This window comes from Petromyzon marinus, chromosome 47 (genome assembly GCF_048934315.1).
Source record: "Petromyzon marinus isolate PM22_M1 ecotype Great Lakes invasive population chromosome 47, UKy_Petmar_22M1.pri1.0, whole genome shotgun sequence".
Lineage (NCBI taxonomy): Eukaryota > Metazoa > Chordata > Hyperoartia > Petromyzontiformes > Petromyzontidae > Petromyzon > Petromyzon marinus.
This window is the reverse complement of record NC_133713.1, coordinates 11,148,210-11,166,215: the sequence shown is the minus strand read 5'-3', so window position 1 is coordinate 11,166,215 and position 18,006 is coordinate 11,148,210. Positions and strand designations below refer to the sequence as shown.

The 18,006-nt window shown below is 48.4% G+C and overlaps 2 long non-coding RNA genes across 3 annotated transcripts in view; both read right to left on the bottom strand.

Moving 5' to 3' along the window:
- Positions 1–18,006, bottom strand: part of LOC116952518 (uncharacterized) — a 64,725-nt gene that overhangs the window by 37,699 nt on the left and 9,020 nt on the right. Inside the window, exon 2 of one of the 2 annotated variants that reach the window (XR_012947058.1) lies at positions 1,743–1,842. The exons of the other annotated variant lie outside the window; for it this stretch is intronic. This is a non-coding gene — a long non-coding RNA (uncharacterized LOC116952518). The remainder of the gene's footprint in view (positions 1–1,742; positions 1,843–18,006) is intronic. 2 annotated transcript variants of the gene reach the window in all.
- LOC142931056 (uncharacterized) lies at positions 9,343–17,181 on the bottom strand. The gene is made up of 2 exons (XR_012947060.1): positions 14,762–17,181; positions 9,343–14,592 (listed from the first exon to the last, which is right to left on the bottom strand). It is a non-coding gene; the product is annotated as an uncharacterized LOC142931056 (long non-coding RNA).

The window sequence follows — 18,006 nt, the reverse complement described above, 5'->3', positions numbered from 1 at the left end:
ACACATTGAGACACATTGAGACACATTGAGAGACATTGAGACACATTGAGACACAATGGGACACATTGAGACACATTGAGAGACATTGAGACACATTGAGAGACATTGAGACACATTGAGAGACATTGAGACACATTGAGACACTTTGAGAGACATTGAGACACATTGAGAGACATTGAGACACATTGAAAGACATTGAGAGACATTGAGACACATTGAGAGACATTGAGACACATTGAGAGACATTGAGACACATTGAGAGACATTGAGACACATTGAGAGACATTGAGAGACATTGAGAGACATTGAGACAAATTCAGAGATATTGAGAGACATTGAGATACATTGAGAGACATTGAGAGACATTGAGACACATTGAGAGACATTGAGACACATTGAGAGACATTGAGAGACATTGAGACACATTGAGAGACATTGAGACACATTGAGAGACATTGAGACACATTGAGAGACATTGAGAGACATTGAGACACATTGGGACACATTGAGAGACATTGAGACACATTGAGAGACATTGAGACACATTGAGAGACATTGAGAGACATTGAGAGACATTGGCTTGACTCGCCACACACTTTTTGGACGACTTGCTGTGAACATTAGCGGTAACAGATTAATCAATGTTGTCGTTTTGTAATAATGTTAATGAATGTCACTCTGGAAAATTTAACATTGTTATAATTGCTATTAGGTTTGTTTAAAGGTAGCCTTAAATAAATGTCACCCAAAAAAATTAGGCTGAAATTAAATCCATAACCAAATGTAGCGTTTGCTTGTTTAAGCACTACCCAAAAAATCAAGTAATTAAAATCAATGGTGATTGCTTTAGGATCAGCCCTTAATTTACCCATGCAGAACAAGTGCCATTTAAGCTTTACAAACTTAATTTATAAAAAAAATTACATAATAATTTTTTTCCCCAAAATAAACACATTTCAGGAGAGTATGACCTTAAGTAATTTACCGTTAGTGAGCATCGTAAGGATATGTTTGGCCTCCACCATAGGAATGTGCCAGTGCCACTAATACCGACGATTGCTCTTTTAATGACCCACATGGCAATGGGAGGTCCTCATATAGCAGAAGATTGAAAAGGGGCTGTGTACATACAGTACAAAACAAATGTCCCCCATGTAGCCTTAACAAACTGTAGGGGCAAGTGCTGTTAGCGAGTAGCACCTATTAAGGCCGGCACGGCACACGAGGAGGTGGGAGGGTGGCCAGCCCCACGCCCGGCCGCCTTCGTCTCCCCGGTGGCGATGTTTACACACCGCACCAGGTACTCATTTGAGGCTGAGTCGAACTAGGGGAGGCCCAGGACTGACTCAGATAATCGTCACCGGTGTTGGCCGTGAGCGAGAATCGAACCCGGGTCGCCGGGTTTAGAGCGCAGCGTGCTAACTGCTACACCACCGCTCCCCACAAAGACAAACACACACACACACACAGGTATGCATGTACAATTACAGGATCATCTGTAAACCATGAACGGTGACAAGTTGCGCATCTGCAGCTGGTGCTGCAGCCGAGCGGTGAGCACCGCTCGCCAAAATCTTCCGCCAGCATCGCAGCTGCTGACCTTTGCTACGAAACTATCGCTGCATTACAGACCCTGGGAGTTTGCCATTCTGCTCCTTTCACACTCTCCCCCCCGGCTCCTCCCTGCTGTGGGCACTCTGGAATGGGAGGTTATTTGAAAAGTGTCTGCGTTGCTTTCTCACCTCTCGGCCACATGCTGCCGGAGGCCCATGAGGGTGCAGGTCCCGGGTTCAAGCGAGCACCGTCACGACACGGTTTGCCACCTCCAAGCCACAGACTAACCTGGATGGATCGTGGGAAGAAGAATATCTCGTGTAATACTGAAAGAGGGGAGAACTACGAATAATAATAATAACACACCTCGAGTGGTGTGTTATTATAACGCAGCTGAAAAAAAACGCGACTTTCAATGACCATGGAAAAATAGAGAGGTTTCCTGGGAGAGCAGCTGCCTCCAAGTCGGTGATTTTGGGTATGTATGTTGAACTTCTTTCGCACCGTATGCAGCCAACCGTGCTAATCGGAGGTGCGGGGGAAAGACAACAAACTAAAACACAAAAAAGTAGTTTTACAGAAATGATAAATTGGGCAATGCGCCTTTATATTGCTGCCCATGCCCCAATCGCCCAGAACGTGCCCGAGTTTGTCGCATCTCGGAAACTAAGCAGGCTTAGGTTCTTACCTCGCTCTAGTGCTGTCTACTTGTCACGCGCCTACTCCAAGTCTACCAGCATATTCAGTGAGAGATGAAATGCTGGTGGTGGGAGACTCCAAGAACAGGCCTTACAGGCCAGGTGTCGACTTGACAACAGCTGAGAGATCTAGCAGGAAGGAGGAAGCGATGGCGAAGTGTGGTGGCATCCGCTCCGATGGATACCGGTGACCTCTTGACCTGTGCTGCATTTGATCTCTTGCGTGGTGTACAGCAGAGGCACGTGACCCACTTGCCGTCATGACAAACGACACGGAGTCAAAATAATAATTGTTGAGTGCGTTACTCGTGAGGCTCGGTTGTTTTCAAGGCAAATGACAAATGCAACGGAGCTAGATGATCTCAATCGTAAATCAATATAAGTCACGCTTCCATCCAGAAAGGCCTCGTTGGATCTCAATATCTACTTTCTGCAGGGTCCTGCATTGAGATATTTGGCCAAATTTAATATTCAGTATTTTGCACATGGGAGGAAATTAGGAATGCCAAGAGAAACGTAATGAATATATGATAAATTTCGATTTAAAGCTTTCGTGACTGCAAGGATTCATCTTCTTTGGTTCTTTCGGTAAAGTCACGTAGAATGAGAATAAAATAATAAATTATCAAAGAATATGATAAATCATCATCACCATCGTGATCAGCCATGATCTCCACACTGCTGGGTGAAGGCCTCCCCAAGCCCTTGCCATCCCTCACTCTCTCGCAACAATCCCCCATTGTCCAGCAGTCCCCTCACTGTCCCGAGATCCAACCATCCACGTTGCTCGTCCACATGAACCGGTCAACCTTCGGTGCATTTCCGCTTTTGGCTGCCACTCCGTCCTAGTCTCGACCGCCGGCCATCATCGCTTTAATCCACGCATCCCGCCCAAGCCAGCGCACTCCTCTTGACCGGTCACTGCGACGAACGCGCAGGCAAACATTTTAAAAAGAAAACCCATGCCGTGTAACCGTCTAGTCGGGAACCAGCACGGGGGATAACATCTCTCTCCGTAATCCACCAACCCCATCGCCGCCGCCGCCGCCGCCAAAGGCACCAAGGGTTGCACAGACGCCAACATCTGCAGAAAAATGCGGCGATCGAATGCGACTCGTGGGACCTTTCTTGCCAGTATCAAAATATAAGAACAGGTTTCACCCTGGGCTTTCGCGACCAATAGCATCCATAACACAGCTTTTGTTTTGGGTTAGATCGCATTCTAACACCCAAAAAAAACATGTATTATGGATGTCTGCATTAACCACACATACTTGCGTCGAACATGCAAACAGAAAAGACATACTCCGATAATGCATGCATTGTCTTTGAAACTGATTGGTCCACACCAAAGACAGCTTTCTTTAGAGCCAAGTCTCAAGCGGTGTTAGACCAGAGAACGCCAGAAGGCGAACAGCACAAAGACCATGTACGATCAAGGCATTCATAGAACGGGGTGAGCAGCTACATCATGCATGTTTTTGTTTGCATGTTCACCACAAGTATAGTGAGGGAAAAAAGTATTTGATCCCCTGCTGATTTTGTACGTTTGCCCACTGACAAAGAAATGATCAGCCTATAATTTTAATGATAGGTTTATTTGAACAGTGAGAGACAGAAAAACAACAACAAAATCCAGAAAAACGCATGTCAAAAATGTTATAAATTGATTTAAATTTTAATGAGGGAAATAAGTATTTGACCCCTCTGCAAAACATGACTTAGTACTTGGTGGGAAAAACCCTTGTTGCCAATCACAGAGGTCAGACGTTTCTTGTAGTTGGCCACCAGGTTTGCACACATCTCAGGAGGGATTTTGTCCCACTCCTCTTTGCAGATCTTCTCCAAGTCATGAAGGTTTCGAGGCTGACGTTTGGCAACTCGAACCTTCAGCTCCCTCCACAACTTCAATATGGGATTAAGGTCTGGAGACTGGCTAGGCCACTCCAGGACCGTAATGTGCTTCTTCTTGAGCCACTCCTTTGTTGCCTTGGCCGTGTGTTTTGGGTCATTGTCATGCTGGAATACCCATCTACGACCCATTTTCAATGCCCTGGCTGAGGGAAGGAGGTTCTCACCCAAGATTTGACGGTACATGGCCCCGTCCATCGTCCCTTTGATGCGGTGAAGTTGTCCTGTCCCCTTAGCAGAAAAACACCCCCAAAGCATAATGTTTCCACCTCCATGTTTGACGGTGGGGATGGTGTTCTTGGGGTCATAGGCAGCATTCCTCCTCCAAACACGGCGAATTGAGTTGATGCCAAAGAGCTCCATTTTGGTCTCATCTGACCACAACACTTTCACCCAGTTGTCCTCTGAACCATTCAGATGTTCATTGGTAAACTTCAGACGGGCATGTATATGTGCTTTCTTGAGCAGGGGGACCTTGCGGGCACTGCAGGATTTCAGTCCTTCACAGCGTAGTGTGCTACCAATTGTTTTCTTGGTGACTATGGTCCCAGCTGCCTTGAGATCATTGACAAGATCCTCCCGTGTAGTTCTGGGCTAATCCCTCACCGTTCTCATGATCATTGCAACTCCACGAGGTGAGATCTTGCATGGAGCCCCAGACAGTTCTTTTGTGTTTCTTCCATTTGCGAATAATCGCACCAACTGTTGTCACCTTCTCACCAAGCTGCTTGGCAATGGTCTTGTAGCCCATTCCAGCCTTGTGTAGGTCTACAATCTCGTCCCTGACATCCTTGGAGAGCTCTCTGGTCTTGGCCGTGGTGGAGAGTTTGAAATCTGATTGATTGATTGATTGCTTCTGTGGACAGACGTCTTTTATACAGGTAACAAGCTGAGATTAGGAGCACTCCCTTTAAGAGTGTGCTCCTAATCTCAGCTCGTTACCTGTATAAAAGACAGATGGGAGCCAGAAATCTTTCTGATTGAGATGGGGTCAAATACTTATTTCCAACTAAAATTCAAATCAATTTATAACATTTTTGACATGCGTTTTTCTGGATTTTGCTGTTGTTATTCTGTCTCTCACTGTTCAAATAAACCTACCATTAAAATTATAGACTGATCATTTATTTGTCAGTGGGCAAACGTACAAAATCAGCAGGGGACCAAATACTTTTTTCCTTCGCTGTATGTGTGGCGAACATGCAAACATCCATAAAATATTTTGTTTAGGGTTAGATCGCGTAAATAAATATAAAAGTGTCGTTAAACCCGCCACCACCCGACACAGTCAATTATTAAGGGTTGCCACGTCAACAGAACGTGCCAATTCGTTACTAGTACAGCACACCGCTGTGTTGGAGACCAATGCCACAACATTGCAGGCATGTTTCTGCCTGGTGTTGTAACATCTGAACGCCTGGTTTCGTGGCAGAAAGGGTACAGCCTATTCTGATTCTATTCTTAGTTTTCGAATGAGACTCGTTGGATCCCACGAGGGGCGGTCCAACAAAAGCGTGGAGGGCGATCTTTATCCGTGGCACACGCGCACGCACAACGAGACACCCCCGTTTTTTTTCTCTCCCTTCGCAACCACGGGCGCTCGCCTCTCCGCGCGAGAACCAATCCCGATTGACAAAATTCCTGGAACCGCTTCCTCACGCGCCTTGGTGTTGCACGTGTTTTTGTGTCTCTCTCTCGCTCGGAGGCGGCGGGCGGCGATACTGAAGCCCACAGGGTTCAGAAGTGCAGTGGGACATCAACGAGGACGCCGTTCGCCTCCCCCACGTTGTCTCTTTTCTTTGTCTCGCGTTGGTTGCGGCGTGGGCCCTGTCCGAGGCCTGGGGTTTCTCCCCCACCTCCCAACTCGCCCTGCCAGAGCAATTTGAAAAGTAATTGGTCTCATAAAGCGTCTTGAGAGAAAACAAAAATACGGCAAAACGACGCTTCGGAGGGCGCCGTCTCGTTACAGCTGCATACTCATGTCCTCAAATGCTCAATCAACTTTAACACCGAGCAGCCGAAGTGGAATATCAACGAAAGAATGTCATCACGCGTTGCACGTGCGCATCGACGTATCTGCCACCGCGTGCGTATTTGCACGCGGAGTGCTGGTACGTGAGTTCATGCGAGGCTGTGCTTACGACCTTAGCAGTCTGAGTTGTGTCTACTTCAGACCGACAACACGAGTGGACACTGATTCGGAAGCAGCGTGGCTCTCCCCCAAGCTTGAAGCGTCAAAAAAGTGAATAACTCTATTTGCCAGGGTTATATTTCAGCATCGGCAGGAGCAGCAGCAGCAGCCCACACCACCCCCTCGTGCACTGAGCTGCCCTTAATAGGCGCTCGCTAACAGCACGTGTCCCGAAAGCCTACGGGGGTAAAGCATGGCTCGCTGCCTCGATGGCTGTGAGAAGCGGTGTGTTTGTCTTTGTGGGGAGCGGTGGTGTAGCGGGTAGCGCTGCGCTACGAACCCGGCGACCCGAGCTCGATTCCCGCTTACGGCCAACACCGGTGACGATTATCTACACCGGTCATGTGCCTCCCCTAGGTCGACTCAGCCTCAAATTAGTACCGAGTACGCGGTGTGTGAACATCGCCACGAGGGAGACAAAGGCGCCTGGGTGTGGTGCTGGCCAACCACCTCCTCGTGTGCCGTGCAGGCCTTAAAAGGTGTTAACCCCAACAGTCTGTCAAGGCCACACCTGTCTTTTGAGTGATATCGGAAGAGGGGAACTGCGGAGTCTGAAGAAGCCACCCCCCCCCTTTACTTGCCCAGCCCAGTGGCCGGACTTGTCGGAGGGTCTGCACCACCACGGGGGTCTGCACCACCACCACCACCACCACGGGGGTCTGGACCACCACCACCACGGGGGTCTGCGCCACCACCACCACCACCACGGGGGTCTGCGCCACCACCACCACCGGGGTCTGCACCACCACCACCACGGGGGTCTGCACCACCACCACAACCACCACCAGGGTCCGACCCCCCAGGCCCAAGCACTCCGTGGCCGTGCGGAGCCGACCTCGCGAGCGCGCTGGGAGCGCGGCGTGCAGGAGGAGCCCCGAGCAGAGCGCGGTGCTGCTGCCCGACTCTCCGTCTCGCTCGCACGGTGCCCCCCACCACCCCCCAACGCCGGATATCAGGGGGAAATCGGCGCGGGGTTTAATATTCCAAGCACGCCGCAGTGCCCTACGTCGTTATTGTTGTTGTTTGTTTTAAAGTAACTGCCGCACGCCTGGCAGTACGTGAGCGACGCAGGAAAACAAAGTGCGTTGGGGACTCTGCAAATAAGACGACGCAGCGCCACCGCAATGCACCTGGGCACTGAGCAAAAACAGCGGCCACGGTCGTGGGTTCCGAGTCGCGCAGCCGCACCGCACGGGGAATAATGAATAAAGACTCAAGTTTCACGCCTTCTTGTTTTGTTGTTTTTGCGGCCAGCAAATCCCACGAGGCAACGCGGGTCGCAATAGGAGCCGCCCAGCCGCAGTGTGCACTGGGGCCCGCGTTCGCGTGAACGTTCCAGGCTCTCTGCGTTGTCGGGGATGCGGAAGCAAAGGCTGACGACGATGCCTCCTCGCCACCACCATCATCATCAACAGCCGTTGTCGTATAAACTGCGAGATTGATCACGGCACAATCAACAAGCACCGACGTTGTTTCTCGATTGCCCGAGCGCTGGGGTGGTGTTCGTTCACAAGCGATGAGCTGCTCGTGGAAAACTTCACTTGCCTCCGGCATGCTTGAAACTTTTCATGCATCGATGAAGGGAAAATTAAGCACAAGCCACCAGTTTTGGGAATGTGGCCATGCAACACAGAATATCGTGAGCCCACCGTGGTCTGCACGAAGTCAATAGAGAGAGGAACAGCAACACCACACAAAGTCTCTCTCCTGAAGCCCTCTCGAGGCGAGCAGACATTGACATTGCCATTCAGCTGCTGAACAAAATTGCCGTGATGCGCGGTAATAGGATATAATGGCGGTGATGGTAATGCATCCACTTGAACTGCCGTTACAATGGAATGTGTAGAAAATAAGGTACCCGTTTTCGCTCACAATATAGTTTCTCTGTGAAAAACGTGAAATAAGTCAAAATCCGAATGTTTTTTTTTTCTACTAGAGGAATCCGATGAGCTATAAAGCTGACTGGACATATTTTTTACAGATGTCCAGGCGGGGAGGGTCAGAACGTTACAACAACAAACATCACAAAAACATGATAGGAGTGCAAAGTATAGGAAAGGTAAGCCAATCACTACAAAATACTCAAAACTAAACTATTTTATTTTAATCTTGATTTGAGGCTTTCGTGACTGCAGGAATCCATACTCTTTGGTTCTTTCGGTAAAGTCACGTAGGTATAAAATAAAATAATTTATAATAATTATAAAATAAAATAATTTATTTTATACCTACTTGACTTTACCGAAAGAACCAAAGAGTATTTTTTATTTTACCAGGTCAGGTCCAACTGAACTATTAGCTTCTTTTTCAGAAGCGACATGGCCACAAATGATAGTTCGAGCGAAGTGGCCTATCGTGTGGAAATGCATCGCCGCCAGATAATCTAAATTCGTCGATAATCGTGGAGGTCATCACCACCTGACGCACAAAATTTGGCGAAATTTTATTCCCGGATTATTCAAAACGACAATCAAACTTATATTGCGCTCATTAACCAAAGCTGGCGTCCCCTTTCCTTCAAACCGTGTCCTCTCCCCCCCCCCCACCTGGATTTAAACACACACACACACAAACCGAACCTGACGATGATGCAATTGTTGTAATCGTTCCACAACGAGGGGGTGGGGTGGATGGTTGAGTCGTTGTGGGCGGTGAACTGGCGATCGCGCGCCGTTGGTAGCGCGACCGCTACCCAGCGGGGGTTGTGGAATTCTCTTGCCGCTGGCAGCTCCGTCACCGAAGCTGAGCCCGCCCGCCCGCTTGCTCGCCTGCCCGACCGCCTGCCCGCCTGCCCGACCGCCTGCCCGCCTGCCCGCTCGCCCGCCTGCCTACCCGCCTGCCTGCCTGCCCGCTCGCTCGACCGCTCTTAGAAGGGCAGCACCGCACTCACGAGCTCGTGACGGCGAAACGGAGAAAGGATTCGGCAAGAAATGTTCACTTTCCTGATGTGTGCTTACTTGTGGCTTGCCAACCAAGAATATATATGTATTGTTTTTAAAAGTTTTTATTCCACATCATCCCTCGCATCGTTACATTGCAACGTCGTGACATTCTGGACGGCATTAGCATTTGCATCGACGGTATCGGGCACACTAGACTCATCACAGCAGGCGGGGTTATTGCCGTTCTGGGCTCAGGCATTTAAGACTGTTCTAATGTTTAGGAAAGGACCCCATGCACGCGGTGTATCTTTCTTCCTTGTCCCTCAGCTTATAGCTCAGATCCTTAAGTGTGCTGAGATTGGGCCTCATGAATATAACCAATCTTGATTTGAAGCTTTCGTGACTGCAGAAATCCATACTCTTTGGTTCTTTCGGTAAAGTCACGCAGGTATAAAATACAATAAATCACGACGTTTCGGGCGCAACACAAGCGTCCATCATCAGGTGGGAAAACTAATATAACCATTGAGTATGGGAGGGAGTTCCTGATTATTCTACGTATTCAGTGCCAACCAGGACATTTAAATGGTTTCCTTTGGGTGATGGGAGTGGGTGGTGAGCGATGATAGGGGGGTTAAAGTTCAAATAGTACACATTTTAAGAAGAAGACAACATTGTTTTTTATCAAAGTAAATGTTTGTTGTAAGTTTACTTGTGCAGGGATCTTTTTAAATATTACACCGTTAAAACCTAAGAGGGGGAAGCCCTTGAATAGAATTACTGTCGTAAACATTGCAGTGGCTGTGTGGTAGGAATCGCCTTATTGATATATGTAATTGCCATTTCTTCATTAACGTTCTAATGTTAGTGCGCGAGTCCACTTTTATATATTCTGGGCAAAAAAACATTACCCAATGTAACACGTTATCCTCGAGGCCAAGTCATTAACAATTTAACAAGCTATCAACGTATCTTCAAGTATCAAACAAGCTAACTTTTTTACCATCAGCCGGTTTAATTGCAATAAATACTTCCGGAAAAAATGTTCTCAATTTGACAATTAGTTTATTCAACAAGCTTTCTCATTCAGTTTCCACCATCGGCCCCTCTCTCTTTTTTCCGTTAACTCTCGCCTAAAAAAAAATTACATAAAAGAAACATTTGTGATGTCCCGGTGTGTTTCAGTGTCGGTAGTTGAAATGCAATTTCGTACGGAATTAGACCATGCCTATTGCAGGGTGAACGCGATCCCATCTCAATTACTACCACATGTGTACACTATAGTGCAACACTTCTGCAAAGTGCAATGCCAGCATCTTTCCTCTTGACTTTTCGCTTTTTTTAAAACTTTGAAGCCAACCACTTGTGTTTTTCCCCCCTTCTTCCTCGTGTCAAAACTAAGCGGGCCTTTTTGACGAGCCGTGTCTGACCAGTGCGGTTGATCGGTCTGGACTATGAAAGCAAACGTGAAATTAAAAAACAAAGCATTCCCTTAGACACACGCGATGCCAAAAATTATTGAGCTCAACGAAACTAAGGTGGGGTGGGGTGGGGGGGAGTCCCCAACTAAAATTTTCGGATCTAGTTGAGACATATTTTGATACCCATTTGTGTAATCGTTTAATTGAGTCACTGACGTTACCAGCACCGTGCTGTGGGAAAGAATCGTTTTAACTTTGGTACGACTTTTGGCATATCAAAGAGATTAACCAAAATCGCTTTTTTTTGGGCTCGAATCGTAATGCCGTAAGCGTACATCACGACAGCCATTGAACGCAGGCAGCATTTGCGACTTTTTGTAAATGTAAGAATGTTGTTTACAAACTCTGATTGTACAGTTACAACTCAATTGAGAGGTAAAATAAAGCTATACCTGTCCTTGCAGGACACTATAACTTTAATAAATTTCCTCCGGCCAAGTACAGAATATCAAGACTCCATTAGACTTGTTTTGAAGAAGATAGTTCACCCCCAACTTCAAGTGAAATGGAGTTGGTCGTGGCTTCCCGCAGCAAGGAAGGTTTTTTAAAATAAAGGTTGTTGATACGAAGGTTAATTGACTGAGACACGGAGAGAAATCATGAGGGTCTGTTTCCAGTCGGGTGGTGTTTCTCAGTTAAGTGGTGTTTGCGTGTTAGTGTGTGTGTGTGTATCAAGGTGTGTGTGTGTTAGTGTGGGGAGCGGTAGTGTAGCGGTTAACGCGCTGCCCTATGAACCCGGCGACCCGAGTTCGATTCCCGCTCACGGTCAACACCAGGTGACAATAATCTGAACCGGTCCTGAGCCTCCCCTAGGTCGACTCAGCCTCAAATGAGTACCCGGTGCGATGTGTAAACATCGCCACTGGGGAGACAAATGCGGTCGGGCGTGGTGCTGGCCGCCAACAGCACTTGCCTCTACAGCACTTGCCCCTACAGCACTTGCCCCTACAGCACTTGCCCCTACAGCACTTGCCCCTACAGCACTTGCCCCTACAGCACTTGCCCCTACAGTCTGTTAAGGCTATACAGGGGAACTTGTTTTGAACTTAGTGTTAGTGTGGGGAGCGGTGGTGTTGCGGTTAGCGCGCTGAGTGTTCTGTATCGAGCTGAGTGTTCTGTATGGAGCTGAGTGTTCTGTATGGAGCTGAGTGTTCTGTATAGAGCTGGGTGTTCTGTATGGAGCTGAGTGTTCTGTATGGAGCTGAGTGTTCTGTATGGAGCTGAGTGTTCTGTATGGAGCTGAGTGTTCTGTATCGAGCTGAGTGTTCTGTATGGAGCTGAGTGTTCTGTATAGAGCTGAGTGTTCTGTATGGAGCTGGGTGTTCTGTATGGATCTGAGTGTTCTGTATGGAGCTGAGTGTTCTGTATCGAGCTGAGTGTTCTGTATGGAGCTGAGTGTTCTGTATGGAGCTGAGTGTTCTGTATGGAGCTGAATGTTCTGTATAGAGCTGAGTGTTCTGTATCGAGCTGAGTGTTCTGTATGGAGCTGAGTGTTCTGTATCGAGCTGAGTGTTCTGTATCGAGCTGTGTGTTGTTCTGTATGGAGCTGTGTGTTCTGTATCGAGCTGAGTGTTCTGTATCGAGCTGAGTGTTCTGTATGGAGCTGAGTGTTCTGTATCGAGCTGAGTGTTCTGTATCGAGCTGAGTGTTCTGTATCGAGCCATGTGTTCTGACCATGGTTCATTTGCCAAAATTGCTTAAGAGCTTTGCAAACGTAATTTTTTTTTATAAACTAAAAACTTGATACGCTTAATTTCATGGTTTCACTGGTTCACAGTTTGGCAATTATACTTGAAACATGCAAGCACACTGTTAACATGCCATAAAGCCTAATTCGAATTTGTATAGCGATGTATTACACACTAAGAATTGCTTCGCGATGTGTTAACAAAGGCACTTTATTATAGATTATGAGTCATACATTTTTAAAACATTCTGTGTTTGAGATACTCTCATGAGTAAGCATCAAAATTGGGATTCCATCAAAATTTGTATCACTATTCAGCTGACCCTTAATGCTATTCAGCTGACCCTTCAGCTGAATAGCATGAAAGCTATGCCAAGCAAAATTCAGTACCAATTACCATTCTGTTTTCCGCTATCATGGCACGTAACGATGACATACGAATGTAAACCACATGCTGTTACGTTTCTAATACGAAGTACTCTGATACCAAGCTACGATTTGTTTGTACGCTGCACATCTTAATTGGACGAGTCCGTAGCAGGGGGTAAAAGAGAGATACTTAAAGAAAAGCTAAATATTCACATTTCCTGTCAACAACAAATCACAAAATAAAGATACGTTAAACAAACAAAAGTCCACTGAATTCATACACAGTTGATGTTTGGGTCAGATTGCTGTGTAAGTAAAATTTCCTGTCGTTAAAATACAATTATGCTTTTACTCCCAAACCACATTGAGTTATTTCGGAGCAACAATAAATGAGACTACCAACAAAAAATGCCAGATACAATTAACAAGTCGTGGCTAGAATTTTAAACACAGCTGAGGTTATTACCTCGGCTTAGTTGTCAAAATGTAGCAGTGAGCTGTGTAGATGGTGAGCAGCAGGTAGAGAGAGATGGATGATGGCATGGAAGGACCGTGAGGGATGGCGATGGCTCGTGGGGGCCTTCACCCCCCCCCCCAAAAATGCCCCCCTCCCCTCGGCTGCTTGAGCTTCAATGAAACTGTTACATTTGTGGACGGCGATTCGAGTCAAAAACTCTTTGTACACGCTTTCATTTAACTCAATTTTTACCCACTTCCCAATGTGGTATCGAATGCCAACGTGGTATACTTATGTCACACTGATGACAATACTATATTCGATCATTAAAAAATATATATATTTAAAAACAATATTTTGTATATGTTATGTTTCGGCTTGGGTCTAATTGTCCACGCTCAACTGACGTTGGCTGTAAATGACCACGGGGTCCCTGACGTTGTGGCAAGCTTCGGGGCCACTTCCTGGAGTCGTGGAGTTCTGCCATTACTAGCACATTTCATAAAAGCGTGTTTTTAAAACGGTAAAAAAAATATATTACTTCTTTTTTTTTCAACACTGGTGAATGTAGCGGCCTCTAGTGGCTAGAGAGTTCACACGAGTTCGTCACCCGTGTACCCATCGAACAAGCTGGCTGCTTGCGCACGCTGTTCGACGCGTGTGTCGCGAGCACAGGCGGCGATGGTCATCGATATGAATGGATGTTAGACGGTGCGTCGTTCGGCCCGTTGTTCAGAACGCCGTGCGTGCACGTTCACCGAGTTCGAACGCCGACTTCACCAGGCGAAAAATCGCCCTTTGCCCCGCCGTAGCCCTTTACAAAGCATGTGGCAACCGGCTTTAGATTTTGGAAATCTAGAGACCAAACAACAAAAAATGGAACGTAATCGGAGTAAATAAAATAAAAAAACCAGACAGCTCAATTTCAGCGCGCCACGTCCACCGCTGCGTTCTGTCCACCCCACATCCTTTATTTATTTTGTATCTCGCTGAGTCAACTCTGCCTGCCGCAAATCCCAAACCGGTGCTGTGTTTAAACGACGAAATGGAAATCCTACTTGGATGCAGCGGGGGGGGGGAGAGGCGGTGCAATGTCATCGCATTTGCGTCCCTTTGAAGAAGCGGTTCGCGGTTAAATCTGGGACCAGGCCCATGTGTCCTTTTGGCCAGCTCTGCTTTTGATGCTGAGCAGACGAATCTGAAGCCACTGTTTGTGTTGCAAATGAAAACCCGATGGGCTTCTTTCTCTGGCGCATGTGGCACATTGTTGGCCCTGCCTTTGTGTTCCACGTGTGGAGGATTTTGGTTCTATTCTAATATTTGTGTGTGTCCGTTGTTAGTGCTGACTTGCCTGCCTTTAACCTGGATCAAATGACAGACCACACACACACATTTTTGTAGTTCTCTACAAAAAACAAATCAAGGTCGCAAGCTGTAAGGCATAATAATGTTCGCTATACAACATGTACAAGTGCCTCGTAGTCTAGAGGGCCGGGTTTATCCACAATTCTATATTAAAAAAAAGCTTTACCTGGATACGCGTCGGAATTTGGCATTTTCTCGTGACGAATGTCGGTTCTGTTTGAGTGGCTGTGGGTGAGAGCGGCTTTGAGACTCCACCTGACCGGAGCGGCTCTGATGAAACAAAGGGGAGGCGGGGAGGGGGTGGAATCTGGCAGGGATGGAGGGATGGAGGGGGCCTGGGATATTGCCCGCCAAAAGTATTTTAAAAGGGTCACGAGAAACAATGTCGGGTGTCGCTGTAATACATTTAGCAAAGTTCACAAATAAAAAATAATGATACAAATAGTATTCGGTACAATAATATCGTTGAGGGCGGAGCGGTGGAACGGTGGTAATGCTGTCAACTTTGGTGACCGGAGATTGATTCCTGGTCACGGCTAACGTTATTTGCGAGTGACGTCTGAATCAGAATCAGCTCTTTTTCACAGATGTCCAGGATGACTGGATCCTCTTGACCAGCATCCGGGGGCCTACATCCAGAAGTGGATTGCGAAAGGTGAATTAAACGTGTTGTTTTTGCACCGATTACCCATTGTGTAGAGATAGGGCACTTACCAATAGCATCTGGTAAACCAGTGATATTTGTTTAAGACATCTAACTCTGCTGATGAGCTCCAGAAGGGCGAAACTGGTCCAGGGTTTGATTGTTTAGACAAACGCTGCCGGTCAACATACGCTTGAAATACTGATAAGACAACTGATAAAGCTAAATATAAACGTTCACGTGGAAATACGGAACAGGTGATTTATTTATTAATAAAACAAGTTTTTTTTATTAAACCAGGAAATCTTCACTGAGTCTCCCACATTCAGATGTTTGGCCGATTCCATCTTCAACAGTGCTTTAGATGTGCGAGTAAAGCAGAGTATCATGAGAATAAAATAACAATAATCACGGCAACTCCTATCGCGCTGGAACACGGCAAAAGCCATTACGAGCACCGCTGAAAATCCACTCGCGCAGCACTCAAAACACGCGCCAGAGACGCGCGACAAAACCCCAGAGCCGCGATTTGCCTCGCCGATCGCGTTCATTAATTTGCGTCTCGCAACCCAGAAGGGCCGGGGAGTCTCGAAACGACGTTGATCTCGGCGCGATCCACCAACCCCCCCTCCGCCGTAGGGCGAGCCCGTGGGGCCGCGGTCGACGCTCCTCTCAAGTCACCCGTCAGCTCTCTGCGCCGTCGACTGCGGCAGCTCGGCACCGATTTGTTGGAGTGTGACCGGGACAAGGTGGGGGGGAGGGGGGGTGGTCAGCGTCTACCCCACCACGGGGGACTAACGAGCTACATTTGCTCTTCTCCTGTTGTGCCGTCTCGTCCACCGGGCCGCGATGATGGATTGTGGAATCCGGTCCCTGAAGTCTCAACAAAGACAAAGATCCCCCCGTGTAGCCTGTGACAGACTGTAGGGGCAAGTGCTGTTGGCGAGTAGCACCTATGAAGGGCGGAGCGGCGCGCGAGGGGGGTGGGTGGCCAGCACCACGCCCGGCCGTCTTTGTTTCCCCAGTAGCGATACTCACGCATCACACCAATTACACGTTTGAGGCTGAGTCGACCTAGGGGAGGCCCAGGACCGGTTCAGATAATCGTCACTGGGTGTTGGCCGTGAGCGGGAATCGAACTCGGGTCGCCAGGTTCGTAGCGCAGCGCTCACCGCTACACCACCGCTCCCCATCACGCACACGCGCACCGATACACACGGACCGATACACACACGGACCGATACACACACGCACATGTACACACACGCACCGATACACACACCGACACACGCGCACCGATACACACGCGCACCGACACACACGCACCGATACACACGCACCGACACACACACACATGTACACACACGCACCGACACACACACACATGTACACACATGCACCGACACACACACATGTACACACACGCACCGACACACGCACACATGTACACACACGCACCGACACACACACACCGACACACACACACCGACACACATGTACACACACGCACCGACACAACAACAACAACCGCCATTCGCCACTAAGTGGCGGTGACGTCACCACGACGCTTGTGCCAGGCTATGTGCACCCTGAGGCCACGTGAAGTGTCGAACGCCCGCTGGCAGGAGGTCACGGGGCAGACCCAGGTGCCACGGGTCGACTGACTGAGATGACTGGCTGATGCACCACCTGTGCCCCCTACTGTGCCAACCTGCTGTGCTTTAGCCACCCGGCGCTCCGCTCGCTGTTGTGAGCGTCGCTCCTCCGCCCTCCGTTGTTGTTGGAGGGCGACTGCCTCCAACTGCCCAGTAGCATCCGACACACACACATGTACACACACACACCGACACACACACATGTACACACACACTCATGTACACACACACACATGTACACACACGCACCGACACACACACACCGACACACACACACATGTACACACACGCACCGACACACACACACATGTACACACACGCACCGACACACACACATGTACACACACGCACCGACACACACACACATGTACACACACGCACCGACACACACACATGTACACACACGCACCGACACACACACACACATGTACACACACGCACCGACACACACACACACATGTACACACACACACATGTACACACACGCACCGACACACACATGTACACACACGCACATGTACACACACATGTACACACACGCACCGACACACACACACATGTACACACACACACATGTACACACACACACATGTACACACACACATGTACACACACACATGTACACACACGCACCGACCCACGCGATCGTTTTTGCCACGGCGGTTCCGGTCGCTCGGGCTGCTCGCGGGACGCGGTCGGTGGCGTCAACAACAACAACAACAAACGGTGACGTCGAGAGCGATCGCGCGCCCTCGACACGCCCAGCGGGAACGTTGACGAACCCCGCCCTCCACGGGCCCCCCCCCCCCCCCAATGTTTTCATTCGCGGGACCGGCACGCGTTATGTCCCCCCACGTTGCTTTGGTGATATCGTATCGTTGGCCACGCTTGGCTACATTCGCCACTGACCTTGAGGTGTGCGTGGGTCTTAATGTACAAGGTAAATGGCGCAGCCGGTCCACACACTCATCTGCACTCCTTCACCTTTAACTGGACGTGTATATACAGCGAGGGAAAAAAAGTATTTGATCCCCTGCTGATTTTGTACGTTTGCCCACTGACAAAGAAATGATCAAACTCGATTTGGTGCTTTCGTGACTGCAGGAATTATTC